Raw genomic sequence first — 6000 nt, 5'->3', positions numbered from 1 at the left:
AAGCCTGATGTCAGTGCACAGGCAAGTACAATCCTCTCACATGGAGAAAGAGCGAATCATTGGAAGCAGTAATAAAGTCCACCTCAGCTCTAAATTTCTATGGATACATGTATTTTGTTTGTTTTGTATGTATTATCTTTATGAACTAGCTGGATTTTGTGAACTTAAATTATTAAAGGCTTTATTTTACTTACTGTCTTTCAAATATGCTTGAATGGCATTCCCTTCCCCAAATATGAATATTTTCTTGGGGGGGCAGATCTGAAAGCTTTTCTCAAAACTTTGAGGCATTATCACAAAGTCTTTTCTTCATGACTTAAAACATTTAGTTTTTTTCAAAATAAAAACTTTAATCCCTCATTCAGCTTAATTTTTATTTATTGAGTTTAGAGAGAGAGTAGAAGGGAGAGAGGTAGTGAGAGAACCATCCATTTGTTGTTCCACCTATTTATACATTCATTGGTTGTTTCTTATATATGCCCTGACTGGAGGTTGAACCCACAACTTTGGTGGATCGAAACGATGCTCTAACCAAGTTACCTGGACAGAGCTCCTTCATTCAGTGTGAAGCACCTTCTCTTCCACAACTCTTAATCAGACCTAGGTTTGGACACTTGCAGTGAGAGGGTATGCTTTTCTCTGTTGTTCTACCTCTTCTCCTGATCACTCTGCTTGACTGCTGCCACATTGGTACAGGCCCTCTTTCTAATGGATGCAGAGTTACTGGCTCTTTCCCTCGTGGGAGGATTGGTGAATTGTTTGAAAACTCTCAGCTACCTGCTGCACTGTTTTCTAATGTGGGCGAGCATCTTCCAGCTGCCCCCACACATGTTCCCATAGCTCCTGCTTCTGGCATTGCACACTTTATTTGCAAAGTCTCGGGGTTGTGTTATTAGGCACACACGTCTCTAGAATAAGGATGCTTTAAGACCACTCATGCTGGCCACCTACTGCAGTGTGCACTCTGGTTCACTGGAAATGCTCATATTTTTGTTCCACCAAATTCTAAAAGCACTGGCCATTCCCACGATAGCCTTCACTCCTCGCTCATCACCCCTGTCATCAGGGGTGACTCCAGCTGGTCCTTGCCTTAGACTTTTCCAGGTGCAAGTCAGTCTTCTGGGTCCTCCAGCACCTGAAGGTACATGGCAAGTTCTCTGAGATGTTCTCTTATAGCAATTTATCTCACTAAAGGTGGGGGCAGGATGGGGAGATTTCAATGCATAGGACTCTAGTAACTGCTTCCTGGAGTGATTCTCATCTCCAACAATTCTCACCTCATCTATAGGCTACAGGTGAGAAATGGGCTTAGAGTCACAAAGTAACTTTTGCAACTTCTTAGCAGGTCCTAAAAGCTAGGTCGGCACCTCCTTTGGTTTACTATCTTTTTGAGCGATAGCTAAAGGTAAGACAAAAGGATATCATATCATGTATGAATATATTCAGAATATATATTTTCTACCTGTGACATGTTTTACACCTAAACCAGCATAAACTGACATATTTTACACCTAACAACAGGCCTGAAAGATAGGAGAAGGTGATATATAGTTATTTTTTTCCTGTAAAAAGTGCGTATTTTATTAGTGTGTAGAAAAGAATGTTTGTCAGTGTAGGTTTTATTGTAAAAAGAAAGAAAATTTAATGACTTTTTGGATATACATTGCTTAAGCTAACAACACTATAAATCACATGACTTTTGTTTTCTTTATGTTCCTTCCAAAATATTTATTTTTAAAGTTAACTCTAATTTTTTACATACCTCTATCACATAAATTTTAGTATGTACCATGAATTTCATTGCATAGCCACAGGTAACTGCAAGATGATAATTTTGTTAGTTTAAGATACAAGTGTTTGTTTTCACAAGTATTTGGTGGCCTAAAAACACCATGGGTTCTGGCCAGTATGGCTCAATTGGTTGGGCACTGCCCCACAAAGTGCAAGGTCACCAGTTCAATTCCTGGTCAGGGCACATGCTTGGGTTGCAGGTTTGGTCCCTGGTCTGGGTGTGTACAAGAGGCAACAGATTGATGCTTTCCTCTCACATCGATGTTTCTCTCCCTCTCTTTCTCCCTTCCTTCCCCTCTCTCTAAAACAAAATAAATTTTTAAAAGTAAAAAAAAAAAAATCATAATATTACTGATTCACTGCATAAATCCAGGTTTCATATATGTTTTCCTAAGATATCTAGCTACTTTAATAAAATTTACCTCTTTCTCATATCTAAGATGGCTCCATAAAAGAATTATACCACTATTTTTAAGAAGCATAAACTGGTGAAAGAGCAAACAAGACTAGAAAGTTCAGAATTATGGTTAATATGAAAAAGATTATAATATCAAAGGAAAGAGTTGTGAAAATTTACCTCTCCCATTCATCTCTGGAAACTGTGACCATCTGGGAAAAGCCTATACTTACAAACATCCATTCCCCAGTTTAGAGCAACTGAACTTTTACCTATTATTAATCATAAAAGCAGGAGAAAGCAATACAGAGACCCAGGAGTAATATTTCAAATCTTAGCAGCTAGCAAATGAAAAACAGATTGAACAAATTTGGCTCATGATTCATTCTACAATTTAAAGCCACTGTCCTTTAATTTAATCTTTTGAATAGTACTATGGAAGGTTTTCATCCTTGTAACTTGGATAATGAGCCAACCCGCCCTGAAGGCTGACGGCTGTGTCTGAGGTTGTTTGTTGGCACCAGATAGCACTGGGTACTATGACATTATGCTCCCAACTATGTTAATTATAAGGGTTTTAGAATTGAAACATAGAACAGAAAATCAAAGAAGTTCTCAGTTCACCACTAGTAAACAAATAGCAGGCCTGTATGGGAGAAGCTTTCTTTGTTGGGGGTAAAAGCCACTGAAATATTGGTGAGTTAGCAAAGCCCAGAATACTTTAGTGAACTATGTAGTTGATAATAGAATTTTCCCCTTAACATTTTATCAAAATTTTCAAATATAGAAAAATTTGATAAAATTATAGTAACTTCTCCTGTATTTATCACCCAGATTCTATTGCATAATTAACATTTTGCTATATTTACTTTATTACATAGACATTTAAATATCTATTAGTGTTCCTATCCATCAATATATCTTATTTTTTAATGAGTTTCAATGTCAGTTGCAGATATCAGTACACGGCACCTCTAAACATTTCAGTGTGCCTATTATTAACTAGAGTTCAGTATTTGTTTATGGACTTTTTTAGCGTGGTAAAATTCTATGCAGTGAAATGCACAAATCGTAAATGTGTGATTTGATAAATTTTAACAAATGCATTAACCTGGAAACTTGAGTTTTAATCTCCAATTAAAAAGACTATATTTAACTTTCAGGGTTGCATAGTCCATCTCATCAGAAGATTTTACTGAAGTTTGGTATTTTTTTATATGCTTGAGTCTCAAAGACCACATGAGGACAAACTGCAGGCTACCACCACCTTCTCAATTATTCCCTCCACTCGTTTAACAAATATGCCAGCAAGAGCAGATTGGAAAGTACAATGATAAGGATGATATTGTTCAAAAATATTTTTTTAATTAAAAAACTAATGATGCTGTTCACAATGGCATCCAAAATATAAAAACACCTCAGAATAAGTTTACAAGGCATAAGTGCAATATAAATAAAGGAAACTATAAATCTACTGGGAGATAAAAGGTTTTAACGGTATGAAAAAAAAGCCATATTCCTGAGCGGACAGATTAAACATGGCAACATTTTCAGTCCTTCTCCTCCCCGTGTGCTTCACTTACTGGCTTCAGAATATTGAAATTGAAATGGTGGAGCGGGAAGCTGCTGTCAGTCTGAGATCTAGACGTTGGTAGAACTTCTATGCCAGCGCTGGGGTGCTTCTATCCAGACTTAGAAGAGCAAAAAATAACAATTTTTTGAGTCTCTGTCACTCCTGAGCCATTCTAATCCTAAATAATATATCGACCCTGATCCTCCTCTACCCCTGGCCCGCTGCCCAGGATTGACACCCCTTCTTTTTGGCCCCGCTGCTCTTGGTTCCTACCTCTCAATTTGTTGGAATCTGGGACTGAATTTCTTTTCCTTCTTTTTTATTTAATCTTTTTTTCCCTATTTCATTTAATATTTATTGTATTTTTTTACATTACTTTTTAGCCCCCTTATACCCTGCGTCCACCAGCAATCGCCTCACTGCTGTCCATGTCCATGGGTCTTTTTTCCTTTTTGCTCAATCCTTCTACCCTCTAACGGGCCACAACCCCACGGCCCCCACCCCACACACTAGCTGCCACCTGCTCTCCATCTATGAGTCTGTTCATTTGGGTCTTTATTCTTTTGTGTACTATTGCAACTTTAAAATTCCTTATCCTATCTTGGCTGGTGTTGCTCAATGGGTTAAGCACCAGCCTGTGAAATGTCACCTGTTAGATTCCCAGTCGGGGCACATGCCTGAGTTGTGGGCCAGGTCCCTGGTTGGGGGCATGCAAGAGGCAACCAGTAGATGTTTCTCTCCTCTTTCTCCCTCCCTTTCTCTCTCTCTAGAAATGAATAAATAAAATCTAAAATATATATACATAAATATTTTTAAATTCCTTGTCCTGGCAATTAGACTGTAAAGCACTTTGAGCACAGAAACTTTTTTTTATTCATCCTTGTAAAATTTACGTTTGGTTTTTCTTTATATTTTCTATTTCTTTCCATTCGTTTCAAGACTGTTCACCCTATATTAGAGCATTTTTATAACAGCTGCTTCTAATATATGTGTCATTTTGGTGTTGGCATTATTGATTATCTTTTTTCCCGTATAAGTTGAGACATTACTGATTCTTTCAATGCTAAGTAATTTTGGATTGTGTACTGGACATTTAAAATAGTATAGGGCTCTGGGTCTTATTGAAATCCTATGAAGAATGTTGATATTTTTACTTCAGCAGGTAATCAAACTGGTTGGATTTAGGTTATAAATTTTGACCACACTTCTGGGTTGGGGCTACCTTCAATTCAGGCTAGAGGATATTGGAAGAATCAAAATTGGAAAGTCACCACCGATCATTGATACTTCAAGTTCTGATCTTTGTCTCCAGTCTATCTGCTACTATTTACTTTTCAGAGTCCTAATATAGCTGTTTCATGCATCCTGTCTAGATTTTATAGTTTCAATCAGTGGGTGAAACAGGATAAATTATGCTTACTCTATCTTACTTAGAAGAGAAGCTAAGTAAATCATTTTTTAAAATGTTATGTTCTCAATTTCTATAGAGATTAGATAGAAGAAATGACTAAACATAGAATGGTTCTGTGTTTCTAGGTGCTTCTGATGTATAAAAGAAATAGGAAAAGGAGAAAGAGGAGAAGAAGGAGGAGGGGGGAGGGGGAGAGGAAGGGAGGGGAAAGAATGGGCCAAACATGTTTTATTATGAGTCAGTTAATAAAGTAACCTCATAGGGTAATCCGATCAGAAATTCCTATCTGGGCAAACCACAGTGAGTGGTCACACCTCGGGCCTACAACTGCCCCAGGAAAATGTTATCTTTGCCTTAAGCCAGCCCCTTCCACTGTTTTTGTTCATCTAGGTTAACACTTTGAAATACTCTTTTTCAGATTTTTCAGAAGAATAACTACCCTCAAGAGAGTGCAAAATTTTGTTAATTATCCTGTAATCCAACCTTAGAAATTTCTCTCTCTTGCTTTCTGTCATATAAGGTACCTATGTTCCCACCTTAATTACTAACGGATGAAAGAAACTACAAACTGTCATTCTAGGAATCATTTTTCTCAGTCTGTTGATATCTTGCTTCTAGGCATGTCTTCTGTTTTGCTCCAATTCTAATAAACTCATAAAAAATTTCTACAGATTTGGATGTTCTTATGTCAACAATAGAATCATGTTTACTCTGCCTCTGTTACAAACCAGAACTTAACTAACCTAATTCCAGCCTCTCCCAGGAGTGGAATTTTTAAACCAACCAATATGGAATTTCTAGATCACCATCAATGAGATAATTTGCCTG

The 6000-nt window shown here is 37.3% G+C and overlaps 1 pseudogene; it reads left to right on the top strand.

Annotated features, from left to right (window-relative positions):
• Positions 1-3726: 3726 nt before the first annotated feature.
• The window catches only part of LOC129072306 (60S ribosomal protein L32-like), a 29871-nt pseudogene continuing 27597 nt past the window's right edge, over positions 3727-6000 (top strand).

The sequence above is a fragment of the Pteronotus mesoamericanus genome, unplaced genomic scaffold, assembly GCF_021234165.1.
Source record: "Pteronotus mesoamericanus isolate MK-2021 breed Mesoamerican mustached bat unplaced genomic scaffold, CSHL_Meso_final contig_116, whole genome shotgun sequence".
NCBI classification, from domain to species: Eukaryota; Metazoa; Chordata; class Mammalia; order Chiroptera; family Mormoopidae; genus Pteronotus; species Pteronotus mesoamericanus.
Note: the sequence above shows the minus strand (reverse complement) of the source record. Positions and strands in the feature narration are given on the sequence as shown.